Source organism: Terrapene carolina, unplaced genomic scaffold (assembly GCF_002925995.2).
Source record: "Terrapene carolina triunguis isolate 2854851 unplaced genomic scaffold, T_m_triunguis-2.0 Scaffold425, whole genome shotgun sequence".
In the NCBI taxonomy this organism is placed as follows: domain Eukaryota; kingdom Metazoa; phylum Chordata; order Testudines; family Emydidae; genus Terrapene; species Terrapene triunguis.
In genome coordinates, this window is record NW_020664776.1 from 411,796 (window position 1) to 430,541 (window position 18,746).

An 18,746-nucleotide genomic window follows, 5' to 3' on the forward strand; every position below is an offset into this window, starting at 1 on the left:
CAAATAAATGTGTTAGTCTCTAAGGTGCCACAAGTACTCCTCGTTCTTTTTGCTGATACAGACTAACACGGCTACCACTCTGAAACCATTCACTCCCATGTTAATCTGGAGTCGCTCCTTGTCCTTCTGTGCAGTGATTCTGGATCAACACTGGTCTCAGTGAGACGAGAAATATGGCTCAGGAGCGATGAGACCTAAATCCTTTTAAATTGATTGAGGGTGGGGATTAACCCCCCTTGCCCTTTCCCTCCACCCCAAGGATAAGGACTCGGGTTTCCCTCTGAAGTTCATGAAGTTTTGAAGGCAGGAGAGAAGCAAAATCAGTGGTGATTTTATATCAGTATTTGATAACTTTCTACCCATTTATCACCACCCTCTGCTGGACATTCACACAGGCAGAGGGAGCCCTGGGGGATGCTTCTTTAACAGAATAGAGGGCATGGAGGGGACAAAACATTTTAGAAATGTCCATGCCCTGTCACTGACACATAAAGGCCACCATGGATCCACCCCAGAGGTGGCTGCATCTTGGTGCTGGGGGAAGCAACCACTGATGGAGAGCATTCATCATGGGGTTTGGGATCCTTCTGCTGAAAGTGGTGATGGGAAGGTGAGGGGCTAACACAGTAGCAAGGAGATTCTCAGCCACTCTGGGCACTGCCAGGGGCAGCAAGGACCCAGTCACATGCAGCACATCCCCCTGAGGGGAGTGAACCCCTTGTCCTGTGCCATCTGGGAACAGAGGTGGATTAAGGATTTGTGAGGCCCTGGGCTAGAGCAATTGGGGACCCTCCCCATGCCTTCCACCTGCAATCCTCCCTGCCCCCCCACCCCAGCACTCCTTTTGAGAAAAGAGGAATAGCTGAGGAAATTGTAGCTGTGAAATTGTGTGTGAGCCAGGGAAAAATTTCACGACATATGAAATTAGTAATAGAGAAAAAGTGGGACAAAATTTCAAGGTATTTTACAGGGCTGTCAATTAATCACAGTTAACAAGCAATTAATGCAAAAAAATTAACTGGATTTAAAAAATAATCATGATTAATCACAGTTTTAAGCACACTGTTAAAGAGTAATAGAATACCAATTTAAAATTATAAATATTTGTGGATTTTTTCTACATTTTCAAATATATTGATTTCAGTTACAAAGTGGACAGTGCTCACTCTACAGTATTATTTTTGATTACAAATGTTTGCACTGTAATAAAGAAACAAAAGAAATAGTATTTTTCAATTCACCTCATACAAGTACTGCCATGCAATCTCTTTATGATGAAAGTGCAACTTACAAATGTAGAATGCTTTGTTTTACATAACTGCACTCAAAAATAAAACGATGTAAAACTTTAGAGCCTACAAATCCTACTTCTTGTTCAGTCAATCACTAAGACATTTTACAATTTTTTATAAAATTCTTTACATTTACAAGGTCCTACCTGTAATTCCCCCCTGCAATGCACTTTCACCATAAAGAAATTTCACTACGGTACTTGTATAAGACTAATTGAAAAACATTATTTTCTTCTTTATTACAGTACACATATTTGTAATAAAAACAATAATATAAAGTGAGCACTGTGTAGTTTGCATTCTGTGTAGTAATTGAAACCAATATTTTTGAAAATATAGAAAACAGCCAAAAGATATTTAAACAAAGGGTGTCCTATTATTGTTAACAGCATGATTAAAACAGTGATTAATCATTATTTTTCAACTGTGCAATTAATCATGATTAATTTTTTTTAATCATTTGACAGCCCTAGTATTTTATATCAGTCTTTGGGAATTGGGGAGAAAATGGGTCAAAACTTAAATATTTGATTATACAAGAGGAAAAACACCAAGATCTGAGGAATTCTATAGCTTTAGTAATAAGCTAGAGGGGGAAACTGGTAAGGTTTGAAAGGATCATATAGGCATGTTTAATAAGCCACCACCACCTGACCACCTCCCACCATTCAGCAGGGAAACCTTTTTAAAGCTGCTTTAAGATGGAAAAGAGCCAGCAGGGAGGGGCAGCAGCAGGGGATGGACAGTGATTGGCAAGTAATATCTGGGAGTGAGGGCGACTTGCGTGGGGTAGTTGTGGGTGTAGGCAGGACCGGCTCTAGGCACCAGCAAAACAAGCACCTGCTTGGGGTGGCACATTCCCAGAGGAGGCACAGCAGATGGTAGCAGTTGTGGAGGCAGCTGGGTCCGCATGGCCTCAGCCGTGTAGTGCAGAGCACAGGGCATCTGCAGCACAGTGGTGCCGCTCACCATCTTGGCCAGGTTGTCGTGGCGCACGTCGCCCATGCTGGCCCTGTCGATGAGCAGGCGCAGTCCCCAGTAGCTTACCCCCTTCACCCGCAGGATGTCCGTGGACTTGGCCGCCAGCACTGACTTGTGGGCTCGGATCCGCCGGCCGGAAACTTCGATCACCAGGTCCCGCTCCTCCAAGACCAGCTGCTGCGGGCTCCAGGGCTGCGCTCCAGCCTGTGGACAGTAAATACCATGTGGCGGCCGGGCGATGTCGCCTCCTCCTGCCTCGGACCCGGACACGGGCGTTGTTAATCTCCCACTGGCTCTTCCCCACCCGGCTGCAGGAGGAGGCTGCTCCGGGATCCTGCTGCGGGGCTTTGTCCCCCGCCCCGGGCGAACTGGAGCACAAGGAGGATCTGAAACTGCTAGGAGCTTGCAAAGGGAGCGCGGCGCTCTCCCCACCCCCGCTCTCCTCTTCCCCAGCTGATGCGCTCCCTTCCATGGAGCCGGGCTGCTGCTGGCTGCCCTTGCTTCTCTCCGCTTCCCCCAGAGCTTTCCTCGGTGGCCCTAGCTGCTTCTTTGCAGAGCCTTTTTGGACAGGCTCTAGCAGAGGCTGGACCTGGATAATGTCCACACACACACACGCACACACACACACACTCTCCCAGATCAGCAGCACAGTCAGCCACCCCTTCGCCTTTCTCTTCTCCCCCCCACCCCCCTTGTCGTTTTCCTTTTTTCCCCTTTGCGGTTTAAGGTTGAACGTTACTGTGGATTTTCCTTGCTCAACTCTCCTTCTTGGCACATGGTCAATTTCAGCCTTGTTTCCCAGCCTGGCCTCCTCTCACATGCTGACAGCAGAAAGAGGTGTGGCAGCCGTCCCTGCAGCCACTCAATGGTGAACTTTTCAACTCCAACTCCACTAATTTCAACATTGGTTAGATATCTGTAACCATCATATGTTTGCTGCAGCTTGATTGCTCAGACTTTCCGTGAGTGACATTGACAGATCAATGTATAGTAATAAAGTATCTCACTTCCTGTTCCTTGGGGGAGTTGGATTTTTTTTTCCTGGAGCAATTTAATTTTCTATGATCCTTTTTCCTATTTTTTTTTCTTCAGAGTAAGCGACACATGTTCTTTAACAAGTGAAAGATCACTGAGTTTTAACAGTTTTGATTTACCAGATGTTCGTATCAGCCTGCATGCAACTCCCAAGATCAGTTTGACTAATTGCACTGTTTTATTTCAGCTAAAAGAGGAGCTCAAGATTTTCCTTGGACTTTCTGCTCTGAAATTTGCAGCAACAGAGTCAACTAAACATGCTGATGTGTGATTATATTCTGAGATTATTTCCCCAATATGCAAACATGTGTAAAAGCCAAAAAAAAGGGGGGGGGAGGGGGCTGTCAACATTTTTTTTTGCTTGGGGTGGCAAAAACCCTGGGTGTAGGCATCAGCAGCTGGGATTGGTTAATAATTGGGGAGAAAAGGAGGAAGAACTAGAGAGACTTTTATGGACGTTTGAGAGGAGAGGGTCCTGTTCTTTCCCCTGCAGGGATGCCCTGCCTGCACAGAGGTAGTTCAATCTCCAGCCTGTCACACTGTCTTTCCCCTCCCTGACACCTCCAGACACACAAAGGGGAACCCCCCCCCCCACTGGGGCCCGATTTCTTTCCCCACATTTCGCCTCTCTGGGGCAGATCCTGGCCGGAGCTTGAAGGCAGACTGACGGTGGAAGTTTCCTTTGCAGCTAAGACCCCCCCACTTCCCGCAAGTTCATTAGCGCCAAGGCAGCAGATGTGCAGAAGCTGCAAGATCGCAGGACCCTCTCTGCACAGAGTCACTTTCCTGCCCGAGACCAGTTCTTTCTCCCCGGGGTCTCTCTCAATTACCTGGAGTTTCCGGCTCAGGCTTGGTGTCCGCAGAGCCCAGAGTTGCCCTATGGGCTAGCTCCAGCTGGAGAAACTTCCCCCCCTTCAGCTGGACACACAAGAAGCTTTAATGCTGGTCTCTCCCCAGCTGGGGAATCAACAGCTGCTGCTGCAGGGCTTCCAGGTCACAATGGAGGCAAAGCAGCGGCTTGTAACAGTACCTGGTCTCGGTTCTTTGTTCTCCCCGGTTCCTGCCTCGCTCCTCCCTGCTCCCAGCTGCTCCAGCCCCTTCCTGTGTGTGTCCTGCAAACACCAACCCGGGCTGCAGCAGCGATCACTGGGGCAGGGCAGGACTTCCTCCGGTTCCAGTCAGCTCCCGTCTCTACTCACCACCCATGTGTCTGTGACTGGTCAGAGCCGCTGTATTTACTGACACACACACAAGCTCTGGCACCTGGTTAGCACGTTCAGAAGCCGATCTAGCTAGGGGAGAGCGAACACCACTGGCTGGGAACAGGAAAGTGACCAGCGTCTCCCAACCTGAGAGGGAGAGAGAGACTGAAAGGGGCAGAAGGAGAAATAAGTGGGCAGAGCAGTTCCCAACTTCCAGATCCTCTCACTGCATCACCTGTGGGAAGATTCCGAATCAGCTGTGTGCAAATATCCCCAGTGTGGAGCAAAGCACAGATCCCCCAAGCTATGCCCAGGATGCCTCAGTTCAAGGATCTTCCACCCCCCAAATGCAGCCAGGATCCCCAAACTTGAGAGGATGGGGTAAGCAGCAGTGTGGGAGTGTATGTGGATAGTGCCTGCAAACTTTAGTGCCTGAAGATGTAATGGTGTTGCCGCTCAATTCAGTGTGGATAAATGCAAAGTAATGCACATTGGAAAACATAATCCCAACTATACCTATAAAATGATGAAGTCTAAATTAGCTGAGACCACTCAAGAGAGAGATCTTGGAGTCATTGTGGAGAGTTCTCTGAAAACATCCACTCAATGTGCAGAGGCAGTCAAAAAGCAAACAGAATGTTGGGAATCATTAGGAAAGGGATAGATAAGAAGACAGAAAATATCATATTGCCTCTGTATAAATCCATGGTACGTCCACATCTTGAATACTGCGTGCAGATGTGGTCGCCCCATTTCAAAAAAGATATATTGGAATTAGAAAAGGTACAGAAAAGAGCAACAAAAATGATTAAGGACATGGAATGGCTTCCGTATGAGAAGAGATTAATAAGATTGGGACTTTTCAGCTTGGAAGAGAGATGACTAAGGGGGGATATGATAGAGGTCTATAAAATCATGATGGGTGTGAAGAAAGTAAATAAGGAAGTGTTATTTACCCCTTCACATAACACAAGAACTAGGAGTCACCAAATGAAATTAATAAGCAGCAGATTTAAAACAAACAAAAGGAAGTATTTCTTCACACAACGCACAATCAACCTGTGGAACTCTTTGCCAGAGGATGTTGCGAAGGCCAAGAGTATAAAAGGGTTCAAAACATAAATAGATAAATTCATGGAGGATAGGTCCATCAATGGCTATTAGCCAGGATGGGAAGGGATGGTGTCCCTAGCCTCTGTTTGCCAGAATCTGGGAATGGGCAACAGGAGATGGAGCACTTGATGTTTACCTGTTCTGTTCATTCTGTCTGGGGCACCTGGCATTGGCCACTGTCAGAAGACAGGATACTGGGCTAGATGGACCTTTGGTCGGACCTGGTGTGGCCTCTCTGATGTTCTCCCTTATGTGTCACTGGCCAGACATAGATCCTACAGTCTTCCTCTCTACCAGCTGAGCTATGTAACTAATGCATCCAGTTATGTTTTTGAACACAGATCACTCAATAGCATTGTTTTATTGTCCCTAAACAAATTATTTCCCCATTAACCCTGTGCTGGTTGCCGAACTGGAGGAGCCATTCTCAAGCCTGTCTGTTACAGCTTTCCCCCTATTCCATTTTGTTTCTTACAGCTGTCCCCTTACTCCATTTTGTTTTTGTTCTCCTCCTGTGGCCGCCCCTCCCTGGCTGTTAAGTTGTTTACCAGGGCCACTGCCCTTCTCAAAGGGAGGGCCCCTTAAGTTGTTTACCAAGAGCCATTCCCTTCTCAAAGGGATGGCCACTTGTGCTAAGTGGGACTACTGCCCTGTTCAAAGGGTTGGTCCTGTTATCACCTTGTTAAACCTGGGCTCGGTGTAGGGTAGGCAATGTCCAGAGCTGCAAGACCTAATGTGTTTTTGAGATCCTGGGCATGAGTCATAGGCCTCATGTGCCTATGGTCCAGGACTCTGCCCAGGCATGTCTCTATGCTCACCTGCAGTTTTTCCCTGTATCTCCTCCCCTGTGACAGAAGGAGCCTATCAGGATTACTGGTGGGGAAACTGCCTGAGATTGCCTTTAAGAACAGGCATTTTTGAAACAAACATCAGAAAGGTTCCTGCATTGCTACCTGGTCTGATCAGCCAGGGGTTCTGGGGGGTCCTTTCTCTGCTCTCGTTTTATTTTTGAGCGTACCCCCGTTTTTAAACCCCCCCCCCAGGAAGAACGAATTGCTGCCTGAGAGACCTCCTGATTATCAAGACCGTACCCAGCCCTCCTTGCTTCTTCTGATGTTGTTGCTGCTTCTGCCTTTGCTGCTGCCTTGGGGACTGGTAAGAATCCCTCTGTGAAACTTTCTATACTTTTATTTTATTACTTTAGCTGCTGGCTCTGTTTCCCCAGCACACAGACTCAAGCTAAACCTTGGTCTGTGTCTTAAAACCTCTCTTAAACTCCTTGGTCTGTATCTGTAATCTGTTTCTTGCTTTGCAGCGCCTTTGCTGCTAGAAATAAGCCTGTGCCTTCCTGGACTGTATCCTGGGCTGCCAGCTTGCAGCCACCACTAGTTAAATCCCCCTCCCCCCTTGGAGCTGTATCCTGGGCACACACCACTCTGCCCTCTGGAACTACCCCTAGTATAAGGTGCACCCATTAGGTTAGATTTTGTCCTTTAGTCTAGATAAATTGTAATTTCATTTTGCATAGCTGTAGTTAAGTTAGGTTTAGGAAATTGCTTGCATTGTACCCTGTAAGTTAGGCTTAAAGAACTGTTGCATTGTGTTTTGTTACTTGCTAATTTGTGTAGTTTTGGTTAAGTTAAATCATAGATAAGATTTTGCTGTGTTTTGTATAATTGTCTCTCTGCTGTTTAAACTTGCAGCCTGTCTGTTCTGTGTCTCCCTGAGTTTAAATCTCCCTCCACCACGTGCTCCTCTTCCCCCATCCCCCAACCTCACTTCTCTACCACTTTCTTTCTCTCTCTCTCTTCTTCTCTGCTGTTTAATCTTGCAGCCTGTCTGCTCTCTCTCTTTCTAGCATAAAACCCCATTGGTTACTCCTTTTCTACCCCTTTTCTCTCTAACACACCTCACATTTTACATTTACACCACTGGGACACATTTTTACCTAAAGTTGTTGGTTATTTAACCCATTTTACCCATACTGTTAGTTGGTTATATGCTGCTGTGACACACTCTTTACATAGAAATTGTTAGCTACCTGTTACATTTATACTTCAGTGTTAATTGGTTACCAACTGTATTGTACCCCACTGTATTGTACCCCACTATTGAAACCCCCTATCCCATTTACTAGAAGAACCCCCCCATCATTGTCTATTGTAAACACCCTATACACCCCATCCCATCATATTTCATTGTTAAATTCCCACCACTTCCTTTTTCCTTTAATAAAGAAATTAATTGGCACCCCACCTGTGTGGTAATTGCTCCCCAAGATCCCATATACCTGCTGGCAGGGACAAAGCCAATCTGAGCATGCATGTGGACTTTAGCAGCAGTTTGGAAATGTGAATGTTAATTAGGAATCTCTGCCCAGTTTTAATGCTGGTGTTTTCCCTGCTGCTCCCTCACCATGCAAGACTCTTCAGTGACTTTTGGAAAAGGGAAGGGAAGGAAAACTAGCTCACTGACTCTTACAAGTTTTTCTTTAGAATGGGATGTAGAAAGAAAGCAACTCAAGACATGGTTCTACTGAGATTGCAGTTGCCTCTTCTGGGGAGCCCCCCAAGTAAGCGCTGCACAGAGCCTGCCTCACCCTGTCCCTCCCCCCTCCCACACCCAATCTTTGCTGCTGTTGGGGGGGAAGGGGGAGGTGTGGAGCCATGTACGAAGCCTGCTTGCCTCACCAAACCCCCCCTCCCCTAGCACCAGCGGAGGGTCCCAGACCACACCCCGCCCCCCCCAAGCAGCCAGCCCACCCTCCCCCAGCACCCATGGTGCCCCTGGGAAGCCCCCCCCCCAAGTTTTATTCTTTGGTATTTTTAGTAAAAGTCATGGACAGGTCACGGGCCATGAATTTTTTTTTTTTACTGCCCATGACCTGTCCGTGACTTTTACTAAAAATACCCGTGATGAAAACGTAGCCTTAATTATAATGAAAGAAAAGCAAATGACCTGGGGTTCTAAACTTTAGTATTTGTGTCCCCAGCGCTGACATTTTTGTTATACCCTCTGTTTCTATTCCTCTCTCTCCCCTTCACTAATAATGAGCAACCGTAAGAGAAGAAGAGGTTGAAATATGTGCTAGGTGTTACCTAGGTTTGGATGACAAATTTAAAACCATCACAGCACCCTCTAGTGTGACACCGACAGTATCAGATTCTGACCTTTCACTGACACTTCATTAATAAATGTTTCCCTGAAGTATGTTGCCGTGATTATTTCAATGACTACTACACCGATACCTGCTGACCCTTCTGGTTGGTTCATTGTACTGTTTGGAACTTGTACCTAAAATTACACCCTTCCTGGGAGCAAGATTCAAAACTGCCCAAGGAAACCCCATTGGGTTTCAAGTGCAGCACAGGCAGGGAAGTAAGGGGACAGCACAGGTGTTTCTCAGCTCCTTCTTTGTCACTGGGAGTGGGGTCTAGTGGGTTAGAGCAGGGGGGCTAAGAGTCAGGACTCCTGGGTTTTAGTTCTCTGGGAGAAGAGTGGGGTTTAGTGCTCAACACGGGGCGAAGGGGAGCCAAAGACAAAACGCATCCCTTTTCAGCATCAATGCACATTCAATAATCACATGGCTTCTCAATCCTTAGGTTCTGGTGCCATCGTGTGGCTTTTTCATTTCACTTCTTATTGTTAAAAGTTTTGGGTACTTTGCACAGAAATGTTATTTCCTTGGGAGAGACTGAGGAGTGGAAGCTGTATTGATTTAATTTTCAAAAAAAATAAAAGAAAAAAAAAGATTTAAATATTCCCCAGACAGCTCAGTTGCAACCTTCCTCCCTCGCTGCTGTCAATTAAGTTTAGTTCTGCTCCACATCCCCGATAAGTGCTTGGTGCAAGTCTGGGGTTTGAGCTGAAGTGAATGTAGGGGTGACTCTGATCACCTGGACTAGGAAAATTCAGACACAATATCTAAGCCTCTTCATTTGCAGTTTAAACCCATTAAAAAAATATGAAAAATGAAAAATTCCCAGGTTTGACAAAAAGTATTATTCATTTTTTTCCGATTTTTACCCTACTTTTGTATCATTTAATTACGTAGAAAATAACAATACATTGTGTGAGATATATGTATTATGATAATACATGTGTCTGTGTGTATACGCAGAGCTGCCAGTTGAAGTAAGGCTATGTATTAGTCTAGAAGATACACACAATAAAAAAACAGGCACGCACGCAAGCTCTGATGTGTGCATGCATCTGACTGTACTGATGAATCTCACACCCATCACGTGCACATTTCAAGCTGTTAGCAGATAACGGTCTAAAGATTTGACACTCTAAAATGTGAAGAAAATGAAAATCTGTTTCAGAATACTTTTCAGAACACAAAGAAGTATTTGTAAAAGCAGCAAAGAGTCCTGTGGCACCTTATAGACTAACAGACATATTGGAGCATGAGCTTTCGTGGGTGAATACCCACTTCTTCGGATGCATGTAGTGGAAATTTCCAGAGGCAGGTATAAATATGCAAGCAAGAGTGAGTCAGGCTAGAGATAACGAGGTTAGTTCAATCAGGGAGGATGAGGCCCTCTTCTAGCAGTTGAGGTGTGAACACCAAGGGAAGATAAACTGCTTTTGTAGTTGGCTAGCCATTCACAGTCTTTGTTTAATCCTGAGCTGATGGTGTCAAATTTGCAGATGAACTGAAGCTCAGCAGTTTCTCTTTGAAGTCTGGTCCTGAAGTTTTTTTGTTGCAGGATGGCTACCTTTAAATCTGCTATTGTGTGTCCAGGGAGGTTGAAGTGTTCTCCTACAGGTTTTTGTATATTGCCATTCCTAATATCTGATTTCTGTCCATTTATCCTTTTACGTAGGGACTGTCCAGTTTGGCCAATGTACATAGCAGAGGGGCATTGCTGGCATATGATGGCGTATATTACATTGGTGGACGTGCAGGTGAATGAACCGGTGATGGTGTGGCTGATCTGGTTAGGTCCTGTGAAGGAAGTATTTGAAAGTTTTAAATAAACAAAACCAGGAGAAAAGGATGAAGTTGAGTGTATGCACTGCAAATGGTGTGGCCCAGTTATTAAATGTAAATATTTATAGGCTAATAGTTCTAAGTCTGCAACAGTAACCTGTTTATTCAACTGAAAAGTTTTATTTGGGGATTAGAGAGATATTGCTTTCTTAAACTCATTTTGTTTTGAGTTCTGTTTTAGTTCTGCAGCAAACCACATTGATGAACGGAATTCAAAGCATGAATCTACTGAATACTCCCCCCCCCGTCTTTCCGTCCACCAAAATAAACCCCGATATTTACCCAGAAACATGATTAATAGTCTTTTGCACTGATTTTCACCTGTTTTTGTGGTGGTGGTAATAAACACTGATCCATTTCTGAGAAAAAATAAATAAAATAAAACCTGAAAATGAAGGACCCTAACAACACTATGTCTGGTGAAGGAGATACAGACAGGGCCGCCCGGGGGTGGGGGAGGGGGCAAGTGGGGCAATCTGAGAATATAGTATTCTATAGTATTGCAACTTTTTTTTATGGAAGGGACCCCTGAAATTGCTTTGCCCCAGGCCCCCTGAACAGATGTGTTGTTTGATTGTTTTTCTCATTTTAAATGTACTTGATCATTTCCACAGCAAAAATATTTGTATGAGACCATGAAAAAAGGAAGAAACCATGAAAATACCCATGGGAGAGAGGGGGTTTCTGAGAGGCGGGGTAGAGATGGAGATTTTCATGAAATGGGGAGAGGCCAAAGTAGGGCCTTTAGCTGGAACAAAGGGGGAGGTATTTTGTGCAGTTTAATTTTAACCAGCCTCACATCTTGTAGCCCCTACTGACACCTGCCCCCCAACATGTGACCTAGAGCCACTGGTGAGTCCAGAGACAGCCCCACTAGTCTGGCCCTCCTCCCCACTGTGAAAACTGCAGAGCCCCCAGCACCCCCTCTCCTAGGTGTCTGTTGAAAGGCAGCTACCTGCTTGATAAGATAGGGGTGAGTATCCCTGCTAGTGCTACAGGAGACCAGAGTTTGATTCTCCCGCCCAAGGCTGACTTTCTGACACACTTGGAAGTTTCATGCTAATTCAGACTCACCTGGTGATCAGCCTGGAGCTCGCTTTCAATGCTGCAAGTGTTTCAAATCCCTGGGAGCAGAACTCCGGTGTCCCACAATTCCAGCTCCTTTATCTCACTGCAACATGATGCAACCAAGTCTGTCACTGTCCAGTTTGTGGTGAATCTCTTTCTGTTTTCTTCATTGTTCCTGGGGAGGGGAGTTTCCCCATTCATCACAGTTCTTGATGGGAGGGGAAAGGGAGAGAGAAGAGGTTGGTTTTTTTTCTGTTTCTCTCTCTCTCGCCACTTTCTGTTCTTTCCTTCCCATCCAGGAGCACCCCTTTCATTTCAGATGGTGGAGTGACCCCCTCCCCATTCTCAGCATTCAGGAGCCTTTGGAGCAGAAACATTTGGGGGGGGGAGCAGGAGGTGTGAATAGTTGGCAGGAAGGAGTCCTAGCAGCTCTTCTGAGAAATGATTTGCCCATCTCTAGATTCTCTCCTGTGGGCTCTAAGAAGCAGGATGGGGCCTGTATGGTAAAGTCCATGCAACATTCCCCTTTCATCCCAGCCCTGGTATGTCACCAGTAGCCTGCTGTCCCCTGGTAGCAGCAAAGGATGTTTCCCACCGTCCAGGAGACCCCAGCCTGGGACGAAAGTCAGCTTCAGGCTTCTCCTCTCTCCCTTCTTGGAATCAAGTTCACGTTCTTACCAAGAGTTAAAACAGCCCGAACCCCCAGAATCTGGATCAATGTCATAAGTTCCCAGTGTCTCCATGGAAGACAATTTGTTAAATCCAAGATGAGTGGAGTTAAATCAGTTCTCAGACTGACTCCTTTGCTCTTAATCCTGAGGATATTGTCTCACCATGGGGCCATTTCCCGCCTCTCTTTCATACAGAAACACAATTTTCTTTGCACAGACACAGGAACAGCAAGATCTTTCTTTGTCCCTTGTGCAAAGCAGGGTGCCAAATTCCATGGAAACAATGGACAAGGAGGGGGCCCTGGGCACATCCAGCCCTGGCAGTGAGATGTTCCCTCCCCTCTTTCTTTATGCTGCTGCTGTTATTTCATGGAATGTCTGGGATGGGGGAAAAGCTGAGCTCACTCCAGGTTGAGGGAAAAAAGGACCCCGAAAATCTCAGGGCCTCAGGGAAAACCCAACCCCTGCTACTGGGATCACTGAGGTGCTGGGGATTTGAGTAGGAAAGGGACTGTCTGAATTGTTAAATTGGGGAATGAATAACAATCTACAACTAGGTCCACTTCATTAACCACTGACACAGGCTAATCATGCTGCAGATAGAAGGGAAACTGGGAGTGATTCTTTACTGTACAGCCATGGAAACAGTGACCCAATTGCAATGCAGTGATTGTGCTGGGGAAAGCTGGACTTTACAGGCAGGTGGAAATAGCAGATCCTAGAAACACCTGGAGCCAGGGCCGGCTCCAGGCACCAGCCAACCAAGCACGTGCTTGGGGCGGCACCTTGGGGCAGGGCGGCACTCGATTATTTATTTATTTATTTATTTTCATTCTGCGGCGTGGTGCTCGGAAGGGGGACGGGGCTTTGGGCGGCGCGGTGCTCGGAGGGGGGGCGGGGGCTTTGGGCGGCGTGATGCTTGGGGGGCGGGGCTTTGGGCAGCGTGGTGCTCGGGGGGTGGGGTCTTTGGGATCTGGGGGCTGGCGCGGTGCAGCGCTTGGAGGGGGCGGGGCTTCAGGCGGCACGGTGCTGGGGGTGGGGCTTCGGGTTGCGTGGTGCTGGGGGGGCGGGGATTTCGGCTGCGCTCCCGGAGAGGGTACGGCGGGGTAGCACTCTTCTTTTTTGCCTGGTGCGGCAAAAAAGTTAGAGCTGGCCCTGCCTGGAGCTTCCCACACCACTTCTGCCACCAGGGTCAGGTGTTGAGTAGCTCACAGCACCCCCCACCATTACCTTGCAGCAGGGGATTGCAGCACCCCCCACCCAATGCAGGGGGGAGGGCTGAGTGTAGCTCTGCACCCTGAGTCCAGGGCACGCACTCTCTCTGCCCCACACATAGAATCTGGCTCTGCTGCAAGTGACCCCTAAGAGCCACCAACCTCCAGGACAGCAGGTTTGGCCCTCACAGTAGGGAATGTTTCCCCCATGCTACTTTTAGGCCACTGGATGTGCTGGAACCAGGAGGGCTCTGAATGTAACCATTAGCACACACAGCCCATCTGGAAATAGAACAGGAGTACCTGTTCTTTTTATGGATACAGACTAACACAGCTGCTACTCTTAAACCCATCTGGGGATGTAGCTCAGTGGTAGAGCACATGCTTTGCATGTATGAGGTCCTGGGTTCAATCCCCAGCATCTCCAAATTTTCTTTTCACCCTGCTGCTTTGCTCACACCCAGAAGAGCCAGCAGTATCCGTGCATGAGCTTCAATCCTGGTCAGTGAGGGGCAAGTGCCAATTGCATGGAAGGTCTGTGGGGGTTTCTGCTCCTAAATCACCTCTGTACTTTTAAGATTCCCACCGGCTGTGCTGCTTGGGCCGATGGTGGATGAGGAAGGAGAAGGGTATGGGAGGGAAAGGTCCCATCTGCACAGACTGAGAGGCAAGGAAATGGAGGGACAGTCAGTGCTCAGAGAGGAGAGAGGTCAGTGATTTACACTCAACAGGGGACACTGTCTTTTTGAGGTGAGTGCAGCTTGATTGGGATCGTGCTGACGATGGATAGAAAATGGCTGGAGTCAATGACAGATGAGACCATAGAAGGGGAAGGGGAATGGCAGCCCCACAGAAGGTCCTGGGTGCTCAGATGCCCCAGTTATTGCAGCCTGGCCTGTCACAGAGTCAGAAAAGTCACAGTGGGACCCAGCCCCCCTACAGTGATCCCATGGACAAGAATCTGGTTTTTTGACAGGTTAAATGAATGCAGCCTCTGCTCTGGTCTCTCCCAAGGACCTAATGTTGCTTTGCACAATCATAGAATCATAGATTATTAGGGTTGGAAGGGACCTCAGGAGATCATCTAGTCCAACCCCCTGCTCAAAGCAGGATCAATCCCCAACTAAATCCCCAAATGGCCCCCTCAAGGATTGAACTCACAACCCTGGGTTTAGCAGGCCGACGCTCAAACCACTGAGCTATCCCTCCCCCCTTTTCATTTATCATTTTCATGATAAATAGAAATGAAATGAAATGAAATGAAATGGCCACAGCATAGGATGGCAGAACCTAAGGAATTAAAAGCCTCCGGATTCTTCTGTGTGCATTACCCTGAACTGGAACTGGAATTTGACTTATTTTGTGGCTGCGGCTGGCAAACAAAATATCAGGACAAAGTCATTCCAGTGATTGTGACACTGGGTTTGAAGAGGCTTTGATCTTATTTAAATGTAATTAGCATGTTACACTTGTGTTTTTAAAGGTGGGTTCCCCAAGCAATCCCAAGTTGTTCTTCCAACAGCTGGCTGACGGTGGGCAGCAGGGGATCTCCCCAATCTGTGGGGGAATCTCTCTGGGCCCCACTGTTAGTTCTCCATCCTATATCCCCATAACCATGCACACCCCTCCCCCACCCATTATCAATGTTTTAGAGCAACCCCTCCCTCCCTTTATGGGATACAGACTTTCTGTGACAGAGACTGACTGGGGCTCCTCTCTGCATGGCCCCAATGGGGAAAGAAAGAGACTGCGGGGGTGGGGAGAGAAGACGGGCAGAAGGAGTCAAATGGGGCTAGACCAGAATAGGGAGATTTTCTTCCTGTTAAAATGTACTGGAGTCTCATCACTGAAAAGCCGCATCTTTAGTTAGGTTTGAACCATCACCCTTTCAATTACCAGGCAAAGGTGTGAACCACAGAGACTAATAACTGCCTGCTTCCCAACTTTGTCTAAGAAGCACCTGCAGTGGTGCAACTGGTTAATGTAGGGAGGACACTGCTGGGGTTGAGTTCAGGCCTCACCTGGATCATTGGTTTTCACTACCCATGTAGCTTCCCCAACTTGCTTTGCCTAATTCACACAGAAAGTACCATACTAGGGTGATGAGAGTAAATTCTAAACTCTGAAATGCGGAGGTTGGTGCATAGATTGGGATAAGGATGGGTTTGAAGAGAAAAAGATTTGACAGTATGAAACCAGTGTCCAGGGGCAGGTGTGGTACAATTCCATAAGAGGGAGCCATTTGTGGGAGGGGGTTTCACTTCCTCTGTTAAATATATTGAGAGGTATTTTAAGATGAAGATAACACCATGGTTAACAGTTGTCTGGCATGTCCTGGGTTAATGATTAAAATAAAGGGACCTAGCAGGGTATATAATCTGAACTGTTTATGTTACCGTCACTGTCTGATAACCCTTAAGTTCAGAGCAGGTTTGTACTTTGCTGTGTGGAAGGCACAGACTCCTGGAGAGCAGTGGCTGCTGTTTCCATGGCAGAGAGCCTGGCCCTTAGGAGACTTTCTTGACTTGCTGTTTTAATGCAATTCAATAAAATAACAGTGGAGCTACAATGTCAGATACAAAATTTCAGCCCCACCCATGGGTGATACATATTTCATATTTTGGTGGCACAAAATACTTGCATTCTGCTCTCTTAGAGATGGGGGGCAGTGAGGCCAGGGCTTGTCATAAGGCATTTGAAATTTTCACCAGCCCTTTGTGGAGTGGCAAGGCCACCCTGCCCGGTACCAAGGCGGACAGGACGTTAAAGAGGGAGTCTGAGGGCTCCTCCACCTCCTCTGCCTGAAGGTTGAGGTTTGATGCCACCCTTTTCAATAGTTCCTGGTGGGCTTTAGAGTCCTCCTGTGGGACAGAGGGAAGAGGGGCTGTAATCGCCTCATCAGGTCAGGGTGAGGAGACAGGCGCGGTACTTTGCGTGTCCACCAGTACCAGAGGATCCACCCCCTAGTCGCTCTCTGGGCATGGTGCCCAAGACATGCATCCTACCGACTCCTTCCTCGGAGGCCAAGAGAGGGAGGCCGACAGCCATTCAGAAGCTCCTTCCACTGAGCGAGCCCCCACCAGGGGCTGCGTCGGGGGCCATGGTGCCCACTGGTACCACTGTGCCGGTCAGGAAGCCCAGTGCCACTGCACCTGCTGTGGCACCGGCGGAGCAGGCTGTTCGGCTTGGCTGGCCTGACCCATCGATGGACAACTACGGAGGGAGGCTGGGCTGACATACGACCTGCCACTGTCCCTGGACTGGGAGGAGGGCGACGCTGGGAGCAGTGCCGACCACGAGACCACAACCCCAATGTGGAGGAACGGTACCATCGATAGCAGCTGCTCCACGACGGCGAAGCGACGGCAATCAACGCCCGGGGCTACGGGAGTGGTGCCGGGGCGGGGTCCTGGAGCGAGATGATGAACGAGAACAGCATCAACGTTCATGTCACGACTGGCTATGGTAGCCCTGATGACACAAGGACCTTTGGCGTCATCTGCCTCGGTCCCGTCGGTATCTGCTCCTCAAGGTGGAGCGGTGCCTGGAGCCTCTGTCAGATGGAACCCAGCCAGACAACCTGGTGGGTGTCGACGGCGACCTGCGTGGACTATGCACGGGACGGTTGCTAAGCAGCAAACAGCATCAGGAACATTCCCTCAACCAGACCAGTACTGAGTCAGGGGCGACTGCAGAGATCCCAGTGGCGGCTTGCCTCTGGACTGCGGGGCCAACATTGGTAGTGCTCCTGGTACCGGCATGGCCATAACGTCTCGAGCCGCTTGCAGGGCCTCTGCAGTGGAGGGCATACGGACATCTGGGGAAGGCTGCTCTGAACGGGCCGGGCTACTCCGCTCAACCTGAGTCGGAGGCCGAGAGGCCAATGGGGACCGAGGAGTGCCCAGCATGGTTCTAGCCTCTCCCCCAGTCTTGCTCTGGTGCCGTGACAAAGAAGGCCTCTTCTTAGCCTTCTTGGCGTGTCCCGTGGATGGGGAGCGGTGCCAACTGGTAGATGGAGCTGGTGGGTCACTGCGTACCGACACCGTGGTACCCGGTGCCGACTCGGAGCGGCGGCCGGAGTCAAGGTCAATGCCGACTCCATCAGGATGGCCCGGAACCTAATGTCTCTCTCTCTCTTTGTCCGAGGCTTAGACAACTTGCAAATCTTGCAGTGATTGCTGAGATGGGTTTTCCCCAAACAGCGTAAACAGTCTGTGTGAGGATCACTCACTGGCATCGGTCGCCTACAAGTGTCGCACAACTTAAAACCTGGGGCGTGGGGCATGCCGCGGCCCGGGCACACTAACTAAACTAAGCTTAACTAATCAACTACTAACTACAGGTACCATACACTGAACGAACAAGCGTTCTGGGGATGAGCTTTAGCAAAGCTGGAGCAGAGCAGTTCCAAAGCACCTTCACTGGCGGCAAGAAGGAACTGAGGGTGGGGGGAGCATGCAGCGCCCCTTATACCGCGCCATGGAGGTGCCACTCCAGGGGTCGTTGGGGTGCTCCCCTACGGGTACTGCTAGGGGAAAAACTTCCAACACCGGTGCACATGGCGAGCACGCACACCTTTTGTGGAATAGACATGAACAATCACTCAAAGAAGAGGTTAAATTTTCCCTTTGGGAAACTATCAGGCTGAAGCAATTGTATTGATTGTGACACTCAAATCGAAGGATTATTTAATATTATAAATAAATGAGTGTAAACCTGAGATTGTTGTTTTCAAACTGGTTTTCCCAACTCAGTTCCAAATTCTTTTCCAGAAAGGCACTCCAGGACGCCTGCCCACTCCAGCAGAAGTGGCAAAAAGAAAGCCCCCCAGTGCTGCTCTTAGTCCCAGGTGGATTTGTTCAGTGGCAGGGGGAGTTGATTTGTTTGGTGCTGAGAAAGCTGCCAGGACAGGTCTCTGGGCAGCAGATCTCCCTGCCTCTTCCAGCACACCCCTGGCAGCTTCCCTGCTGTAGGAGGGTCATATATGCACTGAGAGTAAGATTTTTCCAAGCCTTCTTAGTACAGTTGGCAGTGTGTCAGTCTCATAATCTGAAGGTCCTGAGTTCAAGCCTCAGAGAGGGCAACTGTTTTTGCTCCCTGCTTCAGATTTTCTTAAGGAAATCAGAGAAAAGAGACTATAGCAGAGTGGTTTCTAGACACCCTCCCATCCATTT

The 18,746-nt window shown here is 48.2% G+C and overlaps 2 non-coding genes across 2 annotated transcripts; both read left to right on the plus strand.

Annotated features, from left to right (window-relative positions):
• Positions 1–13,927: 13,927 nt before the first annotated feature.
• Positions 13,928–13,999, plus strand: TRNAA-UGC. The gene has a single exon. It is a non-coding gene; the product is annotated as a tRNA-Ala (tRNA).
• A 4,583-nt stretch (positions 14,000–18,582) lies between these two features.
• Positions 18,583–18,655, plus strand: TRNAM-CAU. The gene has a single exon. It is a non-coding gene; the product is annotated as a tRNA-Met (tRNA).
• The last annotated feature ends 91 nt before the right edge of the window (positions 18,656–18,746 follow it).